At 40.3% G+C, this 12529-nt stretch overlaps 1 protein-coding gene across 6 annotated transcripts in view; it reads right to left on the bottom strand.

Moving 5' to 3' along the window:
* The window catches only part of PLPPR1 (phospholipid phosphatase related 1), a 616358-nt gene that overhangs the window by 361952 nt on the left and 241877 nt on the right, over window positions 1-12529 (bottom strand). For all 6 annotated transcript variants that reach the window (XM_079927527.1, XM_079927525.1, XM_079927524.1 and 3 more), the window contains 2 exons: window positions 2255-2338; window positions 632-657 (listed from right to left, as the gene is read on the bottom strand). The gene's annotated coding sequence lies outside the window, so the exon portion shown is untranslated. The remainder of the gene's footprint in view (window positions 1-631; window positions 658-2254; window positions 2339-12529) is intronic.

The raw sequence follows: 12529 nt of genomic DNA, 5'->3' as shown, positions 1-12529 counted from the left end.
GACTCAAAAGCCCCCAGTGTGGCAACCTGGAGTTGGTCTAAGTTTCCCAATCACCTCATACGTAAGAAATTGCCCCTACTTGACAGACTTGTGTTTGGCGTTGAGTTTGATGCCACATCTACCATACGCTCAGAGAACATTCTTCAATTTTTAATCATTTTCCAAATTCTTTGGTCTTCAACACATTGCTGACAAGAGTGTTACTTACGTAGTAGAATTAACTGATAGCTTTCAGCTGTCTCAACCAATCTAAAGAAGCCTCTGGGTTTTTGTTTTTCCAGTTTGTTTATGTTCATGACACTGTAGTACTAATCTTCTAAAAATTAGCCCTTTGTGTTTTATATTAGCAGTACTGGCAAGGCCTACATTAATAACAATTAATGGAATATTAATGGTTGCACTCTACTTTTTTAATTACTACTTGTATTATTCTCAGATAATGCTTCCTGGACTTAATGATTATGCTGTTGAGAGAATAGCACCCAGTTGTTGGTGACTAAAAACAGCTATCAGGAGAGTTAAACAACTGAAATCAAACTCTTGCCCCTGAGACAAACTCAAAAATATATACATTTATAAATACTTATTTAAAGCACTATACAAAATTCAAAATAAGTAAAAAATTACTTACCACCGGACAGGGTAGAACTTCTTAGTCTGATATAAAATAAAGATGAAAATTCTGCCAATTACTAAATGCTTGTCACCACTGTTGGTATTTTTAAATCAAAATAAGCAGTTTCTAGAAGCTCAGTGGATACCTGTCTGTAGCTGAAGTAATCACACAAAAACCATGCCACACTGAATACCCAGTGTTTTACAGATAAAGCACATAGAGGATTGCAACTTGGAGTGGTATCCACGCTGGGCCAGCAAAGCAGCTCAGCGTAGTGGTTAAGAATATGGACCAAGGGCCTAGGCTGACCAGGCTCACCTGCCACTTTGCCCCTTGGTAGCTGTGTTATCAAGTCACTGTGCCTGTTTCCTCGTGTATAAAATAAGTATGATGATAACAATAAAATTCTTTGGAAATTCAAAGAATATATATGAATAAAATATAAATAAATAAAACTGATAACTACAGCTTATACTTACTACCTTACAATACCTAGACATAGTATCTGGAATGTATTGAGTGTAAGCCATAGTTGTCATTTTTATTCCAGTGCATATCTGGAGTGGTCACTGTGTCTGAGACGGTCGGTCTGTACTGGGATGCTAGTCAGCATGTGTAAAGCAATCAGAATAGCAGTCCTGAGAGTCTGTCAGGAATTCAGATAGTGGCTCTGCAGTGGTCAGGCCATCCAAGCCCCAGTGGACCCAAGGAGGCCAGTCAGTCAAAGGCTGTCAAGTATATGCTGTGCTCGAACACTTCTCCAGCACCCTCCCAGGGGCCTGGGTGAAATCGTGTTTCTCCAGGGGGAGCGGGCCCTTAGGACAGACATAGTCCAGGTGGGGGTGGCTGGTTATTGTTGTCTGATGTACAGCTTTCTTCTTTTTTCCTTCCTCTCTCCAGCCCAGCCACTTAGCCTTTAAACTAGCTCCCCAGACTCCCTACCTCTCTGGTGGGGAGACGGGAAGATCCTCCCCCACTGCAGCTGTTCCACGGTCTATTCCAGGGAGACCTCAGTCCCTACTGAGGACACCAACCTAGGTCCAGGGTGTACTAGAGCTCTTCCTTTCCTCACCCACTCTACTGCACACACACACACACACACACACACCTGTCCAAAAGTTGCCCTCTCCAGCTTCCAGGCCCTTCTGTAGTGAGGTCCTCAAGAGGCACAAGGCCAGCAAGCCACCAGCAGGTATCGGCACTACAGCAGTGCTGTCCAATAGAACTTTTGCAATGGTGGAAATGTTCTATATCTGCTTTGTCCAATACGGCAGCCATTAGTCAAACGTGGCTACTGAGCATTTGCAATGTGGTTAGTGTGACTGAGAAACTGAATTTTTTATTTTTTGTAATTTAATCAACTTAAGTAGTCACATATAGCCAGTGGCTATTGTATTAGCATAGTTTTAGAGACAGTCTGGGTCCAAGTCCCAGCTCTGCATTTCCTGGCCCCATGACATTGGGAAAGTGACTTTAATTCTCCGAGCCTCAGTTTCTCGCTATAAGTAATACATTACTTAGCTCACAGTGCTGCTGAAAAGATAAAATAAACTCTTTCACTGAAGCACCTAGAAGAGGATATGATCTAGATTAAACTTCCAGGAATATCAGCTATTAAATGCATTTAAAAATACTTACTTACGTCTCCTCATGATTTAGAAGGGTTGTTCTCAGGGTACTGATTGGTTGAAATAATCATGCCAAAATCATGCTCAGTTGACCCTTAAAAAAATAGAGAAAAAATATCAACCAGAAGTACCTGATGGAACTATAACAAAAGCTATTCTCACCTCTACCTTGGGGAAATACAGTGACAACCATGCCTAGCTGAGCCTTGGAGAAACATGCCTATGCCTTTTTTATCGAGAGATATATTATGGGGGTTTCAAAGGCTGTCATAAGAAAATTTCTTAAAGCAATGACATATTTTGTTTGGCTGAGTCTGGAAGGTTTCAGCCTTGCCTGAAATATGTGACAGAAATATTTAACAAATAAACTGTTACCAACAATCACCTATCAAAGCAGGAAAATCAATTTAATAAATTTTTTATTGAATTCCTGCTCTGTGATACGTACAATGGAACCCACAAGAATAACGGGACATTATCTCTGCTTTTAAGAATTTCACAGTGTTTTTGGAGATGCAATATTTTCAAAGTCCAAATGGCAGAAATATGAACTAGGTTAAGTGCTGTGGGTGTTTGCATGAGAAAAACTCAATGTTGGCTGAAGTGATTGAGGGGAGCTTTGTAGATACAGGTAGCACCAGATCACAAAGACCAACAAAAGAATGTTGCTCATCTTCCAGGTCTGAAGAGGTTAGTATGGGAGGATTCATTTCTGAAGCACTTGCTTGTGGCAGGTATTGTTTAAATTGTGCAGGCTGGTAAGCAAGTTACGCATGTAAGTTTCCTTTGGATTCAATTCATCCAACAAGTATTTATTGAGCATCTAATATGTACCTGGCAAGGACACATATTAGACGCTTGTGGCATCTAATATGGTTTGTGGTTTTCTCAGATTTATAGACTTGAAATCTGCATGTGGGGTGGGGAATCTGCTTGATATATGGCAACTTCATATCCCCACAGTCATAAGTCAGAATGCCCTAGTACATGACGATGTAAATTTACATGCTCATCATAACAAATTCTTATGGAAATATCACCATTTAGATAACTAGGTGTTCACTTTAGATCATCACACAAAGGGTGGGCTTTATGTTTCGTGTTTTTCAGTCTCAATGCCCTTTATTACTCCTTTTAAAAGAATTTTTTCACAACGATTCCCACTGAGTAGATCAAAATTTTGTCATTTTTAAAACAGTCACAAGTATAAGCCTATCAGAGCTTTCATATCTCATGTTCTAAGCAGTAACTTAATGTAAATTCTAAAATCACAGAATCATATAATTCTCTCCTAAGAGGATAAACCTCTGTTTTTGGCAAGATTATCTAAAATAAGCTAGGAATTTCTTTAATGGGAGGGGCCAGTAAACCACTCACCCCCCAAAAAATGTTTTAAGGATTCATAAGTAAAAATAAATAAAACTAGTTTAAAAAAAGAAAACTAGCTTAACGTTCCCCCCCACCCACTTTTCATATAGAAATACTGACCCTTCCATTTGAGCCAGAGGGGATGTGACACATACCCTCGCACCCACCCCTGCAAAAGTGTGGCTCCTGGACCAGCAGTATCAGCATCATGTGGGAACTTGTTAGGAATGCAGAATCTCAGGCCCTGCCTCAGACTGACTGAATCAGAATTCCCTGAATCTGCTCTTAATAAGATTCCCAGGTGATAGATATGCACATGATAACTTGAGAAGTATTTCTCTAAGGAACATTAAAATACTACTGAATTAACTTGAAATAAGGTGCCAGTTAACTCAACCCTGTGTCCTCAGATCCTTTCACAGATAACCACATGTAAATTGGTCCTGTAGAAGAGACAAGAATAGTGATTTCATGTTGAAACAACAAAGGATTCTTAACAGGTGCTGACATTCCCTCATCCTCAAATTAATATTAAACATGCATTTTTTAAAATATCTATTTAAAGAGATGACAGATTGCTTTCTCACCCAGGTTACCCACATGACTGTACAAGCTGTCTTTCCCATCAACTGTTTCTTTTTTTAAATTAAAGTCAGAGATATAAATGCAACCTAATAAGTACCATGAACGATCAATTAGATCATGATGAAAAGAGACTGGAAAGGTTGAGAAAGAAAGAAATATAGAGGCGGTCGAGAGAAATGGAGGGGACAGCAGTGCCCAGGCCAGCAGTTTCCTGGAACCCCTGCTTCCTTACTTCTTAGGGTGCTCCTCTCAGACAACCTGCCCCCGTACTCCAGGGTGATAGGGCCTCCATGCTCCAGGTGATGAGATGCTCCAGGAGTAGAGATGGAAGCAGGACCCTAAGCTAGGAGCACTCATCTATAAAACACACTCTAGGAAAAAAAAAAAAAAAAAAAAACACACTCTAGGGAAAATGAAATTAAGTCCCTTATTAATATAACTGGAGGTATTCAACCTCTAATTGATATTAAAGCTTAAGTAAAACTGAAATAGAAGTGCATCTTTTAGTTTGGAAAGATTAATGATTAAAAAAAAATCAAAGAGGACCTAGCTTACAGTTGTTGCCTTTTTGTAATTCTTAGCCACAACCAACAATTCCTTATGAAAAAGGTACAAAACCACTGCTTGGATATGCGTTTCTGCTCTTGTATAAAAGCAAATTTATGAAAATTCAAATTCAATATCATTGCTGACTCAACTGCTATAATGAAGGCTGACAGGTTTAATATAAATAACTAAATATAATCATGTAATCACAAGGAAAGAAAGTATAAAAAGGGCCCTAATAATAGTGGTGCTAATAAATGTTTAACAACTGGCTCTCTGGAGGAAAAAAAGCCCCAATTATAGCATTTGCCAATCTGTATGACATAAATGCTCCTAACATGGTCAGTTTCAGGCTACCATTGTGATGTCACTGAATGCAGAGTTCGGAAGAGACCCACACAATTGGTTCTCAGGAATCATAAAAGCTGTTCCAGCACACTCCTAAAAATAAATAAATGTGCAGATTTTTCTACTTATCAATAGATTGAGCAACATGTGCGCTCTGGTCCACAGGTGTGTTTACTTATACCATAAAAAGTCTTGCAGTTCTATGGTTAATCTTAATCAAAGGTGGCCAGGGCTAAAGTTTAAACTTCAGATGAACAAGCACATGAATTCTGAAGTCTGGCTTTCCACTTTTTTGATTTGCAGCATATCAGAAAACGCCTTCAAAAGCTTGCACTTTTATGATATCCTCCTGCTCATCAGTCACTCTTAGGCTGATGTTTTTAACAGCTGATAAAGATGGGGAACGTACTCTGCATGGCTTATATTTTGCTTTCTTGGATCTCTTCCCCTGAGTTTCTGTCACTGTGTTAGATGTAATCATGAATTCTGAGGACAGACATGAAGCAACAGCCATGAATATGTACACTTTGGGGTACCTGGTCATAAGATTTGACAGCAATATTCCTCAAGATTGGCAGATAGATTAAAGTTGTGGTGGCTACCTCAAAAATAATTTTAAGGTAGACATTTATAGGCTATACAAAGCAGGCTTATAGAGATATTTGTCATAGGTGATATTTTAATCCCATCATAGAAAAACAATGTTTCTTATAAGTAACGTTTAAAACACAAGAGTCACAAAGCCTTATTGTTATACATCATGTTCAACTAGTTAGACAAAATCTATTATGCACTTACTGTAACATACATGAAAGTGAGAGTTCTCATTCAAAAAAGTGTCTAGGGCTTCCCTGGTGGTGCGGTGGTTAAGAGTCCGCCTGCCAATGCAGGGAACACGGGTTCGATCCCTGGTGCAGGAGGATCCCACATGCCGCAGAGCAGCTGGGCCCGTGTGCCACAGCTGCTGAGCCTGCGCTCTAGAGCCTGCAAGCCACAACTGCTGAAGCTCGCATGCCTGGAGCCCATGCTACGCAACAAGAGAAGCCACTGCAATAAGAAGCCCGTGTACCGCAGCGAAGAGTAACCCCCCACCTGCTGCAACTAGAGAAAGCCCATGTCCAGCAACAAAGACCCAACTCAGCCAAAAATAAATAAATAAAGCTAATTAAAACTTTAGTTTTAATTAGCAAAATCCTATATACATATGCCAATTAAATGTTTAAAAAACAAAGTGTCTAGCTAATACTTAACCAGTATCTCCCAGTCTTACACAGAAATATTAATGATAACACATTAAAAGAAGATAATTCATAAGGCCATTAGAAATGAAGGCTGTCATACAATCTAATGCCAAGATCTGAGATAAACTAGTAACAATTATATGAAATATGGACATGGCACTAACCAGCTTTGCTTTATGAAAAAGACCACGTAAAATAAGGTAGGAAAAGTCTACTATAACCTCACAATATAACATGCTTCTTAAACAGACATGTAAGGTTTGCTTTGAGAAATCATCCCTCTACAATGCTTAGAACACTGTATGGTGCAGTGTGGAGATCTCTGAACTCCCGAAACTACTCCTTCCCACCTCCACTGGTATTCTGCTATATCCTTGCAGGGTCTGTAACTCCTAGAAAATAACGGGGCAGGAAACAGGGGGAGGGGTTAAGAGTGGGCACAATTAGAAATGGCATGGAGCATCCTAGGAAATTTAATTACGTTTTTTAACACTCCAGAAAATTAGGCAATAAAGGAGAAGCCCTCACTGGATTCATGCTTGCTAGAAAAATAGAAATTTCTCTAGGTCCTGTGGATATGAACCTTCCCTCTTCCAACAGGGATCTGAGAAAGGGATTTGATCTCTGCAAAAAGAAGCACGTAGGCCAAAGTAATCTCCCTATTTGTTGGTAAACACTAAACCTAGATAGATGTCATTTTTACCAAGGTTGAGAATAAAAGTCAATATGAAACAAAACTCAATACAAACTACAGAACAAGAGGGGAAAATAGCACCCAGAAAACCTAGAGGGGAGCATAGCTCTAAATATCATTAAATGTATGATCTAAAAGAAAATTTTAGTAAAGTGTAAAAGTTATGTCACATATGAAACAAAACAAGTCATTTTAAAAGTTGAGATGAGATGAAAGGGGGATATGGACGAGATAATGAGGAACTGGAAAAACACAGAAGCAGAATTTAAGAGCACACTGAGGGAGTAAAGAGCAGAACTTATGCTGCAGAAAATTGAAGGAATGATGTGGTTAACAAATTTGAAAAGCTTTCTTAGAATGCAGGGGATAAGAACAAATATAGGCAAGTAATGAGAAAGACGACTATAGATATGGAAGAAGAAAAAGGAGAAAGAATATCCAGATGTTTAGTGATGTTTAGTGATAGTAGAGGAGTGACCAGAACAAATTGAACTTCATAAAGATTAAATCAGAATAAATTGAAAAAGAAAAAAACATCCAAGCTAGAGCTTAATCAAACCTTTGAGCTGAGGAAAGACCAGTGCCTATACTTTTTAAAGGGCTCCCAGGGACTTCCCGATGGCACAGTGGTTAAGAATCCACCTGCTAATGCAGGGGACATGGGTTTGAGCCCTGGTCCAGGAAGATCCCACGTGCCGCGGAGCAACTAAGCCCATGCGCCACAACTACTGAGCCTGTGCTCTAGAGCCCGCGAGCCACAACTACTGAGCCCACACGCCTAGAGCCTGTGCTCTGCAACAAGAGAAGCCACCGCAATGAGGAGCTTGTGCACCAAAACGAAGAGTAGCCCCCACTCTCCGTAACTAGAGAGAGCCCACTCACAGCAATGAAGACCCAATGCAGCCAAAAAAATAAATAAAATTTTAACAAAGTAAAAAAAAATTTAAAAAGGGCTCCTAAATCCAGGAAAAATGAGTTAAAGGAACACAGCCTCCAAACCTGACAAAATTTTGAGTAACCAAGATAAATACAAATTTAAAAATCTTTTAAACATCTGAACAAGGTTACCCATACCTGAACAAACTCATCTATAAAGATCTGTCTTCCAGTGAGTTCCCCCAAAAGCACATGCTAAAACAGGGGTTTGGTGATCCCAGGAAGCACTTGTAGGGGCATGGAACATGAGACAAGGCAGAGAAAGGAATCCTCAAAGGGATCTTTACTGAGCTGGTTACAGATATGGCCAACAGGGGCTCAGTCCTAATGGAGAAATCTAGGAATATAGAGCACACCTCAGTATTATCCACCTAAGGAGCCAGGAAGCTGGGATAGTTATCCTGAACTGCCATCCATCTTCAGCCCATATGCTGGGCAAAGCCCTCAGACAGAGAGTCACAGATGATTGTAGTAGGACACCATTGGCACAAACTAAAATGGTGAATACTTAGGTGATGTGAGGATGGCACTGAAATCACCTACTAATAATGACCAAAGATATACAATGACAATAACAAAAATGACAGAAGGTAGTGACTTACTGTCAGCAAAGTCTTGAGGAGAAATGAATATGTATCAATACAGTTGGCCCTCCACATGCATGGGTTCTGTATCTGTGGATTCAACCAACTGAAGATAAAAAATATTTGAAAAAAAAATTCCAGCAAGTTCCAAAAAACAAAACTTAAATTTGCCACATGAGAGCAACTATTTACATAGAATTTACATTATATTAGATATTGTAAGTAATCTAGAGATGTTTAAAGTATTACAGGAAGATGTGTGTATGTTATACGCAAATACTATGCCATTTTACATAATGGACTTAGGCATCTGTGGCTTTTGGTAACCGCGAGAGGTCCTGGAACAAATCCCCTGTGGATGCTGAGGGACAGCTGTATTTGATATCCACACAACTCTTTTATGGATAAACGTCAACAGCAAGATATCTTCCCATGCAAGACCTCAAAAACTGTATTGCCCATGCACCTATCTTTTCTTAAAGAATAGTAAAAAATTTCCACATAAAAATAATATTTGGGGCTTCCCTGGTGGCGCAGTGGTTGAGAGTCCGCCTGCCGATACAGGGGACGCGGGTCCGTGCCCCGGTCCGGGAGGATCCCACGTGCCGCGGAGCGGCTGGGGGCCCGTGAGCCATGGCCGCTGGGCCTGTGCGTCTGGAGCCTGGGCTCCACAGCGGGAGAGGCCACAGCGGTAAGAGGCCCGCGTACCACAAAACATAATAATAATAAGAATATTTGATCCCTTTGAAATTTCAAAGCAGAAAAAATTTTCATCCTCAGTGTAACCCAGAAAATAAACCCACTATCAGCCAGATACTTCAAGGAATTTCTACAAGATACAGCAATAATAGGGCCTGGCTTAAGAAAATACTACTCCCAGGGTCCAGTGATTGAATACTTAAAATATGTGGAGTAACTGCTGAAAAAGAAATCCAGTGTGATGGGCAGCATCTGAAATGACTCCCAATAATCCCTGCTTGTTGATAGTCACACCCTTGTGGAATTCCCTCCCATGTATGTATGTGTGCCAGACCTAGTGACTTGCTTCTAATAGAATACAATAAAAATGATGGGATATCACTTCCAAGATTAGGTTATAAAATTGTGATTTCTGTCTTGCTAGTTCTCTCCTTCCCGCTGGTGCTCTTTCTTACCTTCTAACTTGCTTACTCTGCCATGTTGTGAGATGCTCTATGAAGAGGCCCACATGACAAGGAACTGAGGGCAACCTCTGGCCAATAGCCATTGAGGAACTGAGGCCCGAGGTCTTCCAACAACCATGTGAGTGAGCTTGGAAGTAAATGCTTCCCCAGTTGAACCTTGAGATAACACTGCAACCCCTGCCTACACCTTGATCACAGCCTAGTAGTGTGATCTGATTCTATTAACATATTTGGTCTCAGTAACTCATAACTTATCTCCATTTCCTGATAGCCAAGTATGATACTAACAAGGCTCTAACAATTAAGATCCCAGAAAGGCCTGTCACCCACCGAGAGACCCTGAAACAGAAGACCCAGTTAAACTGCCTGGATTCCAAGCACTCAGAAACTCTGAGATAATTAATGTTGTTTTAAGCCATTAAGTTTTAGAGTGATTTGGTACAAAGCAATAGATAATACACCTAGAAACCTCCCCCAACATGGAAATTCAGGACTTGGAAATAAGAATGGGCTATCAGGAAGCAGTGAACAAATTGAACAAATTCAAGATGCATATTAGTGCCCACATTAACCTTCCTTGCAAATGAACAGTGTGTTCAGTAGTAGAGGTGTTACCACAGTGAGCTCCCAATCATTGTGGGCATACAAGCTAGAGGTCAGCTTCAGACCCTCAGCCACCTTTATGCTGCTATCTGTAGTGTACCAAGGGTAGGCCAGTGGGAGTGGTCCACTTCCTGTGAAGGCAATAACAGGGTACTTTTTCTGTAAAAGACTATAAATAAAGCCAACTAAAAGTCAGCTTTCTATTATCACCATGCATTGGCAATTCTAAACAATGTCAGTGATGAAATACCCTCCCCATCAGGGCAAACAGCCTTCCTGCCTCCCCTTGGGGGAACACTGACTGCCACAATAAAGACCTTACAAATGCTTGGCAGGTGAAGCTCCCTGCTGTGCACAGCCTTCCTAATAACGCCATCTGCATTTTTTATGGAAAATTGGATCTTTTATCCAACACAGATGCCCTCACAGATCAGAGTAGCAAGAAAGAGCAAAAGTAAAGGCAAAGGTAAGGGCAGGCTCTGGATCAAAACAACAAATGAGACTCCGACAGTTGGCGTCAGGATCGCGTCAGTGCCCCATGCATAGAGTCACCACCTGTGGTCACCTGTCAGTGGCAGTATTTATTCTCATTCATTTGCAAAATATTTATTGAGTGCCTAATCTGAGTCAGATATGTTCCCAGTCTAGGAAATCAGTAATTAACAGACATGAATAATTGCCTTTGTGGAGCTTACCTTCTAGTGGAAATTGATTGAAATAAATTAAAAAGTAAAATAAATATCAGATGATGATAAATGCTAAGGAGTAAAACTGAAGCAAGGAATGGGGGATAGCATTTTCCAATTTTAAATGAGGTGCTCAGAGAAGATTTCAGTAAGTAGGGGACATCTGAACAAAGACCTGAAAGAGGTGATGGAGAAAGCCATGTGGATATCTTAGGAAAGAACAGTCAGGTGGAAGGATAGTTAAGAGCAAAATCCCTGACAGTGTAGTATTCTTGGAGTTATTTGAGAAACAGCAAAGAGGATGAGAGGGCTAGAGTGGAGTAAATGAGGGGACAGGAAGTAGTAGGAGATGGGATATGAAGTGGGATAATGACTGCTGCTTCTCTTCCTTTCCCAAATCTGCAAATTCCTTTCATCTGTGGAATCTAAAGTAGTAGAACTTTGCTGGCAAAGGATTCTGGGAAATGTAGTTTCAGACTTCCAACCCCTCTGATACCTGGGAGAGAACATAGGTGGGCAGGAAAAATGCTAAATACCAATAGGCAATCTGGCACATTAACTTTCCCCCACCTTCCATCCTAGGATCTGAAAATAATATTGTCAAAAATTCCTTCTAAACTTTAAGACATCGACATAACCTGAAAGAATTAAAGGAACACTTCCCTGAAAGAAGGCCTGATTTCTAGTCCATTTCTCCTGCTTGACCTTTAATGGACCCCCTAACCTCCTGGAATCTCAGTTTCCTAGTCTGTCTAGTGGACATAACAACATATGTCTCTCACACTCATGAAGATATAATGATTTTGTAAAGAGCTCATCCCAGTGTCTAGTACACTAAAAAATAAATAGCAGCTAATATTATAGATGTAAAATTAAGGGTCTTATGGGTCCTAACTCTAGCTCCACTGCCCACTAGTTACATGATATCAAGTAATTTATTTCACTTCTCTGAACATCAATTTCTTCATCTTTAAAATGAAAATAATAAGACCTACCTCCCAGAGTTATTTTGAGGATTAAATGAGATAACAGAATGATGATACTTATGCTGGTATACAGTAAATTCTCAAGGAATGCTAATTATTATGATTACCTAAGAAATCAAGGGGTTGGATTTTCTTCAAATTTCCTTCTCATCCTAACAGTCTTTGGTGCTATCGGGTGGGTCTACAAAGCAGGACTTCCAAGAGCTACCTCTTTCATAACTTGCAGGATTTACAAATTTATTTCCTTTTAAGTATATTTCTTTCTAACACACTGTGGGGAGAACACAAGAAAATTAGAAATGCTTGCCTGTCAATCACCTGTATGTCCACTGCCAAGATTCTTGTGCAAGTGCTGAAACCAAGAAGCAGGAGTTCCCACAGGAGGTGACCCTGACCCTGTGGGTCTCCTGGGTCATTTAAATTAACTCACTCCATCACTTTCTCATTTATCTGCCACTTGGTCTCTTGGTCTAGCCTTTCAGGGCAACTGCACAGTTGAGGCAGGTGGTCCCATTTTTCTGGGGCTGTTTCAGCAGGGAGCAAAC

This window comes from Stenella coeruleoalba (assembly GCF_951394435.1).
Source record: "Stenella coeruleoalba genome assembly, chromosome: 7".
NCBI classification, from domain to species: Eukaryota; Metazoa; Chordata; class Mammalia; order Artiodactyla; family Delphinidae; genus Stenella; species Stenella coeruleoalba.
This window is presented reverse-complemented; position numbering and strand designations above follow the sequence as displayed.